Raw genomic sequence first — 16,171 nt, 5'->3', positions numbered from 1 at the left:
TAATTTGCTGCATTAGCACTAAGTTAATACAGAAATATTAATTGTGACTTACACGAAAAATATTTCACATTAAATTCAATATTACATTTTAACATTACATCTAAAAACAGCATTTTAATTTTTTTACTTGGGCCATAAAATTGGATTTAGTGATGAGGCTTATACTGTATCAAATCTAACTCAGCTTAAAAAATGACTGGCCATGTATGGTTAAGACGGGCTGCTGCCACATTGTCAGCCAGCAGCTTTTTTCCCCCTAAACTCTTAACTTTCACCTCATTTTGGGAAATTCTCACCTATTTTGCATACCCAAATGAAAAAGCAAATAACTTAGGAATTGTAAGCCCAAATTACATCTACAATACCGTACATTACATTATATACAACAGGTAAGTAAAATTTCTATAGCCCTCTTTTGATAATGATGTCTATTTCATGCGTGAACGGCAGATGACACTAAAGCAGTTTTCTTTTTCCTTTAGGCCTAAATTTAATCCTTTCCTTTAATATGCTGCTCTATGATTACTCTGTAAATAGATGAATTCCTTCAATATAGTAAGAAACAAAAATATCAACTGAGCATTGATTATTAAAAAAATGCTGTTAAATGTAAAATATTATATTTATTTCAAAATGTATATTATAGTGCTTTTGAACTATAATAATGAAGCATACTGATGAAGGTTCTCAGTCATCCAGGTCATAGTCATTCTGTAAAAATTCAAAAAATATCCACTGGACTTGGTTTCCAAGATTTGAAGACGTTTCGCCACCTCTCCAGGAAGCTTTCTCAATTCAAATGTCTGGATCCGCAGTGAGTTTGAGTCTTATATAGACAAAGCCTTGTATCGCTTGGAAACATGCAAATCGTAACCGATGAATGGGTTGTTCGGTTCCATCGTTAGCCAGTAATATCTGAAACCTGTCTGTGATTGTTAAGAGTCTGTCGTAAAGGAGGTATTGGATATTGTTCACCGGCTGGAACGAGGGACCTACCCGCTCTATATATGTATATGTATGTATGTATATATATATATATAGGTGATGGCTAACCAACCAGACATCGTGTTGATGGACAAGCAGCAGAAGAAGGCAGTAGTGATAGATGTGGCAATCCCAAACGACAGCAACATCAAAAAGAAAGAACACGAGAAGCTTGAGAAATACCAAGGACTGAAGGAGGAGCTAGAAAAGATGTGGAAAGTAAGACCAGCAGTGGTGCCAGTGGTAATTGGAGCACTGGGGGCTGTGACCCCCAAACTGGGAGAGTGGCTACAGCAGATTCCAGGTAAAACATCAGAGGTCTCTGTCCAGAAGAGCGCAGTCCTAGGAACAGCTAAGATACTGCGCAGAACCCTCAAACTCCCAGGCCTCTGGTAGAGGACCCGAGCTTGAGGATGACACATACCACCCCACGAGGGGTGAGAAAACAGTTTTATATATATATATATATATATATAGCATATTATAATATGCATATATATATATATATATATATATATATACACTATATTGCCAAAAGTATTTGCTCACCTGCCTTGACTCACATATGAGCTTAAGTGACATCCCGTTCCTAATCCATAGGGTTCAATATGACGTCGGTCCACCCTTTGCAGCTAGAACAGCTTCAACTCTTCTGGGAAGGCTGTCCACAAGGTTTAGGAGTGTGTTTATGGGAATTTTTGACCATTCTTCCAGAAGCGCATTTGTGAGGTCGCACACTGATGTTGGACGAGAAGGCCTGGCTCTCAGTCTCCGCTCTAATTCATCCCAAAGGTGTTCTATCGGGTTGAGGTCAGGACTCTGTGCAGGCCAGTCAAGTTCATCCACACCAGACTCTGTCATCCATGTCTTTATGGACCTTGCTTTGTGCACTGGTGCACAGTCATGTTGGAAGAGGAAGGGGCCAGCTCCAAACTGTTCCCACAAAGTTGGGAGCATGGAATTGTCCAAAATGTCTTGGTATGCTGAAGCATTCAGAGTTCCTTTCACTGGAACTAAGGGGCCAAGCCCAGCTCCTGAAAAACAACCTCACACCATAATCCCCCCTCCACCAAACTTTACACTTGGCACAATGCAGTCAGACAAGTACCGTTCTCCTGGCAACCGCCAAACCCAGACCCGTCCATCAGATTGCCAGATGGAGAAGCGCGATTCGTCACTCCAGAGAACGCGTCTCCACTGCTCTAGAGTCCAGTGGCGGCGTGCTTTACACCACCGCATCCGACGCTTTGCATTGCACTTGGTGATGTATGGCTTGGATGCAGCTGCTCGACCATGGAAACCCATTCCATGAAGCTCTCTGCGCACTGTTCTTGAGCTAATCTGAAGGCCACATGAAGTTTGGAGGTCTGTAGTGATTGACTCTGCAGAAAGTTGGCGACCTCTTCGCACTATGCGCGTCAGCATCCGCTGACCCCGCTCCGTCAGTTTACGTGGCCTACCTCTTCGTGGCTGAGTTGCTGTCGTTCCCAAACACTTCCATTTTCTTATAATACAGCTGACAGTTGACTGTGGAATATTTAGGAGCGAGGAAATTTCACGACTGGATTTGTTGCACAGGTGGCATCCTATCACAGTTCCACGCTGGAATTCACTGAGCTCCTGAGAGCGACCCATTCTTTCACAAATGTTTGTAAAAACAGTCTGCATGCCTAGGTGCTTGAATTTATACACCTGTGGCCATGGAAGTGATTGGAACACCTGATTCCAATAATTTGGATGGGTGAGCAAATACTTTTGGCAATATAGTGTATATATATATATATATATATATATATATATATATATATATATATATATATATATATATATATATATATATATATATATATAAGCATATTTTTGGTCCTTATATTTGTAATTAATAAGATCTGATTCCAATGCCAAATTTAATATATCTTGCATCCCTAGAAATACAATTTCAATTTCATCCAGAAAAAAATGGATATGCTGCATTTTAAATATAGCATAGTATATTTTTTTCTTGTAAACCTTCTGGTAAACTTGGAGATATATTTTATTACATGTTGCATATCCCAGTAAATCTGATTCACCTTTAAATCTGCAGCTCTCCCTACTTCTCTCTGTTTAAAAAGATTTATGAACCTATTTACTAATATGATAATGCCAGAAACAAAATTTCAAGATATGTAGAAGCTCTGCAGTCTGATTCTGTCAGCTCAATAAGATCAAAATCCCGGACGATTTTGAAATTCCCCCCGGACATTTTTTTAGGTATGAAAAGTAGGACATATCCGGGAAAAAGAGGACGTCTGGTCACCCTACCAAACTCCCCGGAGAAACAATCTCAGCCACATTAGCTTAATAGCTGTCACTCACAGTAGTAGCAAGAGGAGGCGGGAAAGTGCCTTATTGTAGGCAAGTACATGTCTCAATGTTTTTTTCTTTTGTTCCTTTTTCCCTAAACTGGTGCCAAATGTTTAACATAAGTGTGCAGGAGTAATCCAAGCATGAGCAGACTGATACACAAAGAAAACAGAGATGAGCAGCTCTGCAGGCCTGTGTTGAGTTTTGTGTATTAAGCATAGAGAAGACCTTGCAGTCATTAGACTGTATGGTTGTGGGTCTTTCTATGCCCACAGAGAGCATAAAACAAGTGTCTCAGTGTTAAAACAAATGCTCAAAGTCTTTTTTGCTCCTTTGGTATAAATTTGATATAATCTGGTTCTCACCTGGAAAGGGCGTCCGTTAGTTGGGGGGGGCTTGTCCACAGCTGGGTGGAGTGTCTTTTCCCTTTCCTCTCACAGGGTGGCGGGCTAATTGAGTCCGGCTGGGTTCCCTTACCTCAATTAGTGGTGGCCTTTATGAAGGAGCAGGTTCCCTGATTTCTACTTCCCAGCTTCAGGATCCACTCTGCCAAAGACTCCTGTTGCATCTACCTCCCCCAAAGCTTCTGTCCTGCTCCTTCCTCAGGTTCACCAACTTGGCCTTCAGAACCCCTGGCTCAAACCTGTCCACCCTTATCTCCAAACACCCTGAAAAACCAGTTTCTCCACTCTTAAATCCCAACATCTTCTTCCAATCAGTTAAGACCGGGCTTCATGTACTCCTACTCACCTGCCTCTCTCAGTCCTGGATCCCAGAGCTCTTTCCATACTCTGCTCTCCTTTGCATGTTCCTGAAAATAAACAGCTTAAATCTGCCTCTCTCTGTGCTTGTGCCTACTAAGGAGTCCAAGAGCTAGCATTATGACAGCATCATGATTATTTCCATTTATCTGCTGCTATTTTAAAGGACACCTTGAATTCATTAAGCGCTGCTCAAATCAAGGAAAGACAACTGGATTTTAAAAACCAGTCGAGGAGTCCAAGCTTTATGTGAAAGACTAAGAACCCTAGTGAGTAAGCAAATTACAGTTATAATCATTTAACTAATAATAATGAGTTGGTTTTACCCTTGATTTGAATGACCTATCAATCAGTTCTAGCTATATAAAATATTCATAATCTTCTGGTAACATTGTACAACATTTAGGATTGTCTGACTCCTACCCCAAGGGACCTGCAAGGTCCCAGATAATGAGGTAGACAGCAAGTACAAGTATAGTCTGTAATTGAAACTACTCTCTCAATAACATGCAAAAAGTATTCAACTTTGAGAAGATTTTGAGATATAATGAGATTATTTGTTTAATACAAGAAGTATGACTTTATTTAGATTTACTTCAGTACATTGATTAGCTGTGTTTCCTCAAAACAATATAAAAATTCAATTTGTATCCATTTTTTATCCCTTTAAAATACACTGTAAGTGACCATCTATATAATTTACACTGGAACCCTTGGCCAGCCACATTACGTAATCTGTAAAGAACAACTAGTGCTATGCATGAAAAGTTGCAGTGCTGTAGATTTGTTCAGGTAATCTGCACTTGTGGAAATCTCATTGTAGTTTTTAATGACTACACCCTGTGGCTGAATGCCCTGGCGAGAATGCAGACATCTTGGATGATAATGGTGATAATGAACTGCGAGCTTGCAGACACTCAGCACGCGGAGCACTTCACTGCTGCAGTCTGGCATATGGTTAGAGATTGCTATGCCTCCTCAACATTTGTTGACCTTGATTTTTAGCAATCTTTCCTTCCATACATAATTAATGTTGGTTAATTTCAGCACATCCTGTCAGTCATCGTAGGTGCCAAGTGTTTAAGCAGGCTCCAGAGTCATGGAGAAATGCAGCAAATTGCATTGTTGCTGCTTGGCCCGCTTATGGCTGTCCCACTGACTCACTTAGCTGATCGATAGCTAATTCCCTTAAATAATCAAGGGCCCGTTGCAACGAGAATGTGGTGGGAGGTGTGATAATTGATTACTTTTGCTTTATATTTCCCCAAGTGAGCAGACTGTAAGATTCTGCAGCACATTTGTCACTGAGTAGTTGAACAGGATGCTGAGGTGTGCACCCTCTATGCGTCACATTTGATTAAGGACAAATACGCAGAGGCAAATCATTATTGGCTAGAAGCTTTTGCATGACTTAAATACTTCAACATAAACGCAGTCAAACTTTTTTTTCATTGATGCTTTTGGCTTATTTGATACTCATAAGAAGAAAATTATTCATTTAAAGTATCTATGGGTAGAATGAAAAATGATTAATAACACAGAAATATGTTAATATGACCAATTTTGAAGATACATTTGGAAGTGAAAAAACATAGCTTTTTTAAATATTTAGAAGTTTAAATTTTTCATTGGTCTCAGATGAGAGACTCCAAATTCAGCTGTGCTGCTCTGGAGAGGGCAGAAAATGAAGAAGACCGGAGGCAAATTTTTTGTCTGCCTTGCAGTTCTCATTCCTTAGATCTCTTCATGTCAGCCTGTTTTTCTGTTTGCGTGCTTGATTGTACGTGGGTGTTTATGTGCATCTGCATCCGTACAGCAAAGGGGAAGGAAAAGAACGAGAGTTCAGAAATAACATTTTACTGTTGAAGAGGTACTTTGAGTGGCAAAAACCATCTGTTGTTTAATTCTGTATGCCACTGGTTGTTTGTCAGCCAAAACTGCAAACGATGTCAGAAGGATTAGGCTTAGAAAAGTGAGCAAGCTTTGAGCCAACACCATGTCTCTACAGTTGACAGCTGCAATCTCACAATTGAATTTACACTGATTCATGTAGAAGTGTAGAATATCTTGTTGGGGATTTTTTCTGTAGGGAAGGATGACTGCAGCTTCTATAGAAGTGCAATGGTGGTGAAAAGTTTTACTGTTTCTATACTTAGAATGGGTTTAAACAAAGCAAGTTAGTCCCACCAGGAGTTAGAGAATTTTACTGGGACTATTAACCAGATCACACACATTTTACTAGAAAATGTTCATCCAAATATTGCTTTCTGTTTTTTTGTTTGTTTGTTTGTTTGTTTTTTTGCTCAGACTCCTCTAGGTGCAGCCAGAAAAAAAAAAAAAAAAAAACATTCCTCAGATTCCATATACTGATCCAGTTTCATTTGATAGTTTCATTAGGATCTGATAGCATTTTTTCTAATAAAGATAATGAGAAATATTTCAACTGTAATGAAAATGCTGCTGTTTAAACTTCTTGTAGGGGTCTAGCAAGGCTCTTTTTCTAAATAGTATACCGGTACTAATTTGCTTCCTAGCTAACAAAGAGAAAGAGATGAATTTACAGTTTATATCACATATTTTAAGAAACATCAAAACCTGTTGCCAGAAAGCATGGGTTTAAAAAAACATTAGATTTTTGATTTTTTTTTTCTAAATAGTGTAAATAGCAAAACCTTAACATTTAGACCAATGATTCCAAAAGTGCATACTTAAAGCAAATTACATGATTTTTTCAAGGAAGATATTTTAACCCCTCCCTTTAACATTTGAAGCTGCTTGCTTTTAGAGAGAAGTTTTCCCAGTGCATGTTTGACTCCACAAGTTTTTTTCTTTTCACTCATCCTGTTTGTGGTAATTACTGTAATTCTCAGAATATCAAGGCACAGGAACAGTTTAGGAACATCAGGCACTATTTTTGTTTTGTTTAAAGGGATCTCTATGATAAAGATACCACTGTGTTCTATAATCCATTCATTTAAATGGCTTGCTCAATGCAAGAAGGTTTATTGCTGTGCCGAGCAAAGCTTACCTGCACGCCAGGATCAAAGTTCAATATAGTTCAATCAGGATGTGCAGTGATGAATTCATTCTCGGCGGAACATGATCTAATCCAGCCATAAACCAGAAAAATCTGGAATTTAGTCTACTCATTATTTATTTTCTTGAAACATACAGAATTCTTTATGCTATAAAAAAGTGTGTTTGTTCTGATGATGAGGTCAGTTCAGAATCATCTCATTATTATAACCATAAAATGTATTGTGGTCACAGTGGATACATTGTTTTCTTGTATTTTAGCTCCACGAGGATCACATTAACTTTAGGTGAGAAAAAAATAAACTTACAACTCTGCATTCCAGTATCATCTGTAAACTTATGGCTTTTCTTTCCTTTTTTTGGAGTGGAACTAAGAATTTTATAGGGGCAAATGTACGCAATAAATACTTGAGATTTCAAATCATAAACATCTGTCTACAAAACCCTGCGGTTTGCAGCACTGATATTTTTTTTTTTGTAGTGCACATAACCTGGTGTAAAATCAATGTGCAAATGATTGATCAGAGTCTCTACAGTCCACTGCTGAGAAAAATATAAGCAGTGATGCAGATAAAAGCACCGTCAAAAATGAGTTAAAGATGAGCTAGAATTGGTGAATAGGTATATTGAAAAAAATGTTTTTTTTAACTTTTAGGGCCGGATCTATCAAAGGTTTGCGTGTGTAAAAACATGAGCTATTTCAATGCGCACGCTAAAAAATGTACAAACTGATCTATCAACAGCGTGCTAAAAGGATTTGGTCTTTAAAACGTGCTAAATAGCGCCTCTTATCCATTTAGTACTTTTTCTGCAATGAATATGCAATATGGGGCGTTTACACGCAAAAGTGCGTCTTGTGGGAGGAGAACATTAACGTTTCAAAAGAAGGTGCAAAAGGTCTGTATGCGTAATTGCGCACACATGGCAGCGGTTATTGTCGCAAGAAGGAGACATTAAAATGAAGCAAGGAGACGCAGAGAACGCATTTTTTCACTCCGTGTGAATATTTTTGCAATGAACGAGGAAACAATCATCAAAACATATCGTTTATCCAGCATTGCCATTTTGGAGCTGTTGGGGGAACTCCGAATGGATTTGGTTCCAGCCACAAGGAGGACCCACGCAATACCAGATACCACAAAACTCCTTGCAACATTGCACTTTTTTGCTTATGGGTCATTCCAGCGTACGGTTGCAGCGAGAGCTGGGATCTCCCTATCTCGTTTTTTCAGAAGTGCTGTCCGAAGTGCTGTCCGACGGGGTCGGGGTTCTCCCCCTGCGCCTGTGGAGCAACATGCTTGTATATATATATATATATATATATATATATATATATATATATATATATATATATATATATATATATATATATATATATATATATATATATATATATATATATATATGTTGGGGGTCACTGTAAGATTTTAATTTCTTAATGCACTAGTTTGTACAAACTACAAACTACTTTGCTGCAAACCACAAAACGCGCAAAACCATCATTTAAATAGGGCGTCTCCAACAGTTTTGCACCTGCCACCAGTTACGCAATCACTCTTGTTAAATCACCCGCAAACCATGGTTCAGCCCCTCGTGCAAAATTCCAGTTTGCGAGCGCAAATTATTGCACGCAAAATTGGATCTTGATAAATCCGGCCCTTAGAGTAGACAAGCAGACCATGAGCTACATTCATTTATTAGTTCATCCTTTTATGAGAACACACAAAAAGTCTTGTAGTCTGTATGCTTCTTGGCCAGTGATGGATAGATATTGATATGAACTCCTATCTTGAGTTGCTCATAAGCTTCAATAATCGCTTTGGTTTGTTTACTAGGTTTAAATCATGTGTAACAAGTTAGTTTTGGGGCTGCCACAGCAATGAGATCTTATCATTTATTCCTTTTCATAGTCCCAGGGAATTTATGTTAGGTCATTAATGAGCAACAACCTGAAAGGCTACCAGCTGGGTTATGAAAATTCCTCTTCATGATTTCAATGGTAAAATCATGTTCCTGCTGTGATCTAGTTGACATGAGCTCATCCCCTTTACACAATTAAAGTATTTGTATCCCCAGATGAACCAGTAGGGAGCAAAATAAACTATTGTGCAACAAAGTAAAAACAACATGCTCGGTGTTGCTTATTGGACCTCTTTTTTTCATTTTTTGATGGGCTCTGAAATACATAAAATTCCTCTTAATTAAAGATATAGTGGAGGATGTAATTTTTCCTGTTGGATCATCAAAATAAGTGGTTCTCTTAATTGTCAATAATTCTGTTGATATGTTTAAGTAAGGACATCCTACGTGCTCGTCCCCATTTTCACTCACCGGATGAGTCTGACGTGGAAAAACTGCAAATCTTCTTTTGGAATGTAAACTTGTATGAGTGATGCAAACAGCATCTTTTAAACAGAGTGTGAACGAGGAGAAATGGTTGCTCTCACATGCATTTAATAAGCGTTCCCTCCCCGGAGTGGATAAGGGTTGTGCATGTCGTGCGGATCTTTCCAAAATTTGCGAAAATCCTCCATTATACCTTTAAATATAATTCTTCTATCACAGCAGAAGATATATTGATTTAATGCTACATCACACAAAATGGAATACATTTTTCGTCCTCATATCTCTTGTTGAAGTTGACAGATTACAGAATGCATTGTATATATAATTTTTAATATATATAAATATATGTATATATATATAGTATAGTATAGTATACCAAAAGTGCAAATAAGTATTTTTGGAGTCCCTTTCTAATGTTTCATTCAAGCTAGCTGTGAGCTTGCAGGAAAACAGAAATGTTAGATTAGATTAAAACTTTGGAACTTTTTGTAGGACCTCCTCCATAACTGTGTCACTACTTTGGATACTTTACAGTATCATCTTGATTTACTTAATCCTACTGCGATCACAGGAGAGAGCTGCAGCAATGACACCCCTCCTCTGCATTGCCCAATGCATGCAGTAGAGTTGAGTTTTTCTCTCAGAAATAAATCCAAGAATTCCCAGTTGAACTGAATGATTTTTTATATTTAATGCAACTTTTCTCGTTCCTTGAAGAATCTAGATCGGTTCTATGTCCTTAGTTGGCCAAGGAAAGGAAAACCTTGGCTTGCAATCTGCTCAACTTTTAAAACAGTGCACTACATTGTGGATTCATTCTGCACAACTATGGTTGGATGGTAAAATGGATGGCCTCTGAGCACTAAATTGCCTAGTCTGCCTTCTGCACCTGGCAGTGACTGCTGACCATGGGGGCATGCCTCATTTTAGTGAGTGATCCTTCTCCGAGTTCACTCACAGTTCATGTATATTGGTGATACATGGCTGACTATAAGCCACAATGAATCCTGAATGTATCACTTTAGCTTAACAAATAAATAAACCGTTGGCTTCCATTCACATGGGAGGCTTACTAAGATTCAGAGATAATTCTCAACAAAGAGAAAGTATTTTTCCTTTGTAGTATTTTTATGAGGAATGTTGGGGATTTTTTCCTTTTATTTTCTTCTAAGAACTGTTGTATGAATAAAAAATTTTTTCTTAAACAAAGTTGCAGAAGTAATTTTCATCTAATGTTGTCTGCTAATCTGGAGTTTGTGCTTTAACACTACCTACTGGAGGTATTAAAGTTTGTGCCAAGCGGAATTAATCATAAAGTATTCTCTGAACACTGTAGCTGTTACTGTATTTACACACAGTATTAGTTCAATGTTTGTTTGTTTTCTTTTACTAGTGCTGGTGGAGTGAAGGGTAAGTAAAGGTCAAACACTTTCTTCTGCACCTGGCAACTGTGCCTTGAGGGCATACTGTATGTTATTGTAAAATCTATCATGTTTTGAATATTGCTGCAATGCTCTACAGGTTTACTGGTGTTTAACTTTCCATAGCTAAAATAAAACCCATCCTATTTTACATGTAGTTCTTTAGTATTCATTACACTTCCATGCAAATCTAGCTTCCTGCCTGATGTGTATTTGGAAACCTCTCATACTTGTTTATCTATCCTAGAGCAGGCTCTGCAAAAGGAGGAGGCTGACCTTTCCGATCCACCCCAGTGACCCAACAGCAGCAGTGAGGAGCGTGGAAAGATCACTGACAGACAATACCCTGTCAGACACATGGGTAATGTATAAGCAACTGAGAAATCCGACCTGTGCAGCAAGACAGGGAAAGAATGTTAAAGATGTAGGATTTTTTTATTTTTTTAAATAAAAGCTGGATTTCTTTGTTTTTTAGGTCCCCTTACAAAGCCAGCATCTGAATCCAAAGCTTTGTCAGTTTGGAAAATGTTTAAGGAACATCACAAGAGATAAACTCACTATGGAGCTCATCGTAAAAAAACTTTACAAGATGTTAAGTCGTATCTTGCAAACGTTTTTCTGTTCTGACCGGAAGGGCACTGTATTTATCTAAACAGTCGGGACAAAATATTTTGCTGTGCCCAAAGCTTTGGAATTCCAAATAATGTAATCTTTCAATTGTAAATTAGCAAATCCAAGACCCAGGTACAAACAAACTACATACAGACAATTCTGCATACAGAATACTTGCGTAGATTTTCAATCATCCAGGTGATAATAATCCTAAGAGCTAAGTAGAAGGAGGTTAGACTTCTTTGGTTTTTTGAAGATGGTTTGCCTCTCATCTGAATCGCTTTCTTAGCTGTTTATAGATTAAAGTAACAGATTATAAGCCTTACTTTGACAACCAAACTAATGGGGCCACTGAATTCACTGATTGTCATGTATTGGGGTTTACAGTAGGTGAATGACCAAACTGCAGATGGAGAATGGGGAGGATAGTGAATTATATGATTAGATGATAACAAAAAGACACTTACAGCCAACAAAAAGGGAACATCGTTGGACAGAGAAATAGGAATTGCAGAAGAAGCATAGTAACATAGCAACAGTGGAAGGAATAATGATGAAGCGAGAGCTGAGGTCTGAAAGTGCATCTTAAAATTTTTACAGTCTTTCATCTGTAATATAGTATTTACTTAATGAAACTTTTGAAATAGTTTTTTATTTCAGCATTTTAATCTTGTCTTCTGATTATGTAATTTCTTCCTGTCCTTTGAGAACTTATATTTCGCTTTCATTATTTAATGAGTTTAAAACCCTATTGAGATCTAGATCTTATTTGCAAGGGGGACCTGGGTAAAATATCAGCAGCACATAGCTTGTTCTTAAGAGTGGTTTAAAATAATGTCAAAGCGTTAGGATCCAATATATTGAGTTCAGCCTGGAGATAATTCCAAACAGCAGGAGCATTTATACTGAATAATTTTTTTCTTTTCTCTGTCTGAGTGAGTAATGCTCAACAAATATGTTGTAGAAGCAAAAAGAATAAACAGTACTAGATGAAACATCTCAAAGTAGAAAATTTAAGTAAAATGGACTGCAGATTTTTATTAGATAAATGTCATTAAATAAATATATGTACTTTACTCAGAGGAGGCCAGTCAGCTTTGGTGTAAAACTCTCAATTATGGTACGGGACATCTGCAGCCTGTTATGAACTGGAAATCACATTGATAAACTGTATTTATTGAATGAAAACATCTTGTTAAAGCATTCATATATATATAGAACCACTCTATAATCAAACAGTGGTAAAATAGTGGCTAAAACATTACATAAATTCAACGTAGATAAAAATTAAGAATATTCATAATTAGACCATCAATGTGCTCCTGCAACTGGAATGTAACCAGAGTCAGCATGTATCACTTAAGGTTTTTAAAATCTTTGGAAAGGTTTTGAAGAAAATTTCTTTTTATGAAGATTTTCTGTCTTTATGAAACTCTTCTCTCTTGTCAACAGTCCCAGGAATCGGTTTATGGCCAACTGAAAGGTAGGAAAAATAAAATCACCCAATCTACTGAAGCAGGCATCTAGCAATACACACACTGCATCCAGAACAGCATTCTGCCTCCACAGACCAGCCGCGATCTAAGATTTTAGATCTTAAGCCCACCACGATTTAGCATCCGATCCGACAAAGCAGAATTAAAATGCATATAAGCCATGAAGCTAAAACGTGGTTCTTGGGGTCTTTTTTGGAAAGTATAACAAAATTTTTTTTATTGTAAATATAAAATAAATATAAAAATAAATTAAAAATTACATAAAGTTTTTATATTTTTTGAATAATTTTTCCCAGACCAGCTTAATAATTATTTTGAGAATTTTATACTTCCCCTACTTCGGCCCCAGCCAGACTTGACTTAAATCTTTTTTTAAATCTGTAGAAAAAGCTAAAGATCAGGATGATGGTATTCCTAATGTAAAGACTTAGACCTAGTGGTTAGGGCATAGAGCTTGGAATCCTGATGTTGTGAGGTTCAAACTCACTCCTACAGACTGCCACTCTGGGTCCCTGATCAAAGGCCATTAACCCAACACTGCGTCCGGACGCCGCAAATGGCAGACCACTGCTCCCCAAGGGGATGGGTTAAATGCAGAGTGTAAAGTTCGTTGCGCTGTACTTGCGACAGAGTAATGACAATAGAACGCTGGAAAAAGAAATAAATAAATAAATGAATAAATAACATGCTATAACTAAAGAAAAAAAAGCTAGTCTCCCCGGATCAGATTGGTTTTGTTATTGTAAGGTCAATAAAGAGTTCTGTGTGGATTGATGAGAATGGTATAAACATTTGTTACATTTGTTTTGAAATTAAATCAAATGAATTTCTTTTCTGTCTTTACATGGTGCGACCTGTGGAAGGATTATTGTGTAGAATTGCTACACAAAAATAAAATAAATAATAAACAAATAAAAATAAATAATAATAATCCTAAGTTTTCAACGGGTAGGAAAACATTTTGATGAAACTGCAGAAAAGAAGAAACATGTTGGAATCACTCAGTGAAATTCCTCCTCATCATTGTATATGAAGTGATATGAAATTTACTTAGCAATTTATGTTGGATAGAATTTCAGTATATGAAATGAAAATGTTTAGAGAAAGAACTCTTCAAGCACCACCGTAGGAAGAAGTGACCTTGTCATTGAATCCAATCTATTTTTGGGTTTAGTATTTAAGCCGTTCTTCCACCATGTTTTGAAGCCCTACATGTATTTATTGCAGCTCTGTCATCAATCATATCTGCTGCACACACTGCATTTCATCTTCAAATCCATTTATAATCAACCTTTCCTTGACCTACAGGTGTGAAGATGAGACACAAAATCCCTTAAGGATACAATTTTTCTTTGCACTTGTGAAGGATTCCTGTAGGACAAAAACCTAAATAGCAGAAAACTTTGGTGCCTTCAGATTTGTGTCTTGAAAAGTTGTTGTGGTATCCCCTGGGGTAATTTGTTCCTTAAAAAAAAAAAAAACTGATATATAAAGGGACTCTTCATCGTCTTGTGGCTTTATTCCCATAATATCTAAAACAGCACAGAGTCAGGCACGCTTCTAAGTACAACATCTGATTCCCCGATATTTCTTCCTCTTTGCTACCTACACAGCTGTTGAGCCAGTGGCAACGGCACTGTGTTTTGTGATTAAACTGTGTTTATAGAACATGATCAGAATACCAATGCTGCGTGACTCCAACCAATATCTTGCTTCATTCCATTAAAGGCCTCTCACCATTATAGATCTGGTGACTGCAAGGAAACAGTTTAGAAAATATAGCAAATATTACAAACACAAAAAGGAATTAAACCTTCTCGTATGGTCACCAATGGGAAACACTATGGTGGGTGGAAACAGTCCAGCTCTAAACACAGCATTGTAATGGCAGGAATATGAAGCACAGCCAGAATACCTCACTTTTATGACAGACCAGGAGGGCTTAAAATAATCTAAGTATGATCGGACACACGAGGTACATGCAGCGGAAGCCAAAAGACAGGAAATTAAGTTCAACAAGCTGATTTATTTATTTATTTATTTATTTTATTCTTATTATTGATCACTGATTTGGGGGGGGGGGGGGGAATCAACACAGGCTCTACAATAGCAGCATTTCCAGGATGCCCATAAACTCTGCCCCTTGAGATTAAAAATCTGAATTATATTTAGCTAGGAATGATTCCTTTTGATTGGCATTTATTAATAGTAGACTGGATGAAGTTTATGTAGTTCAATGTCGAAATCTCCAATGAAGATCAACAACAAAACATTTCGTCCTGTTTCTAATTGGAGGTTCACAGGGCAGGATAATCATGCAGATTTGTGCCTCAATCATCCGAGAGTTCCCAGTATCAGGGAGATAATGCTGCCGTATGTGGTATGTAAAGAAGGATCGGGTTTGGAAAAAAACATTGCTTTGATTGCAAAATCTGGGAAATGCAACATGTTGGATTGTCTTTGCCCGATTCCTGAAGACGACCAAGTAAACAACATTCTATAACATCCTTGACAAATATCTCTTTATTATGAGCAATCCTTCTCTATTTCATCTGCTCACTGAAATCCTACACTTCATATGACAGCTCTGGCAAAAAATCAACCATCACTGTAATTACTATGTTATTGTCACTGTATTACCAGCGCAGTTGCTGAACCAGGACAAACTAGAAGGCTTATAAATTAATGTATTTAACAGAATCAATACTTCATTTTAAATGTAACCAACTAGAGAAGCTACCCTTGCTACACAGTGTGTTTTCACATTTTCTTTCCACTGCTGTACCTAATGCTATCTCATTTCATTAATTTTTTTCTTTGGTAATAGTAGACCAAACACTGTAGCCATCACATCTGATTCATCTGCCATGCTTTTGTTCTCCAAACTCATATTTGATCTTGAGAGGTTTTTGTGAGATTTCATATGACATCTTTTTGTGTGGCTAGTGTGAGTTGTGCTGTGTTTGTCTTGTTGCTAAAGAAAAAACTGTTCTATCCCCTATTCCTTTTCATCATGTGGGGGGTATCTTGCTTTGAAAAATCACACCCCAATTTTAAGATTGCCAAATTGCCAAACATATTACGTAGGATAGCTTGTTGATTTTTTTATTCGCCATTTAATCCAATTTTAAAATCTTGCTGTGTGGACCAGCCTTCACAAAACAAAAAG

Source organism: Cyprinodon tularosa, unplaced genomic scaffold, assembly GCF_016077235.1.
Source record: "Cyprinodon tularosa strain WSP-4 unplaced genomic scaffold, ASM1607723v1 ctg77, whole genome shotgun sequence".
NCBI classification, from domain to species: Eukaryota; Metazoa; Chordata; class Actinopteri; order Cyprinodontiformes; family Cyprinodontidae; genus Cyprinodon; species Cyprinodon tularosa.
This window is presented reverse-complemented; position numbering follows the sequence as displayed.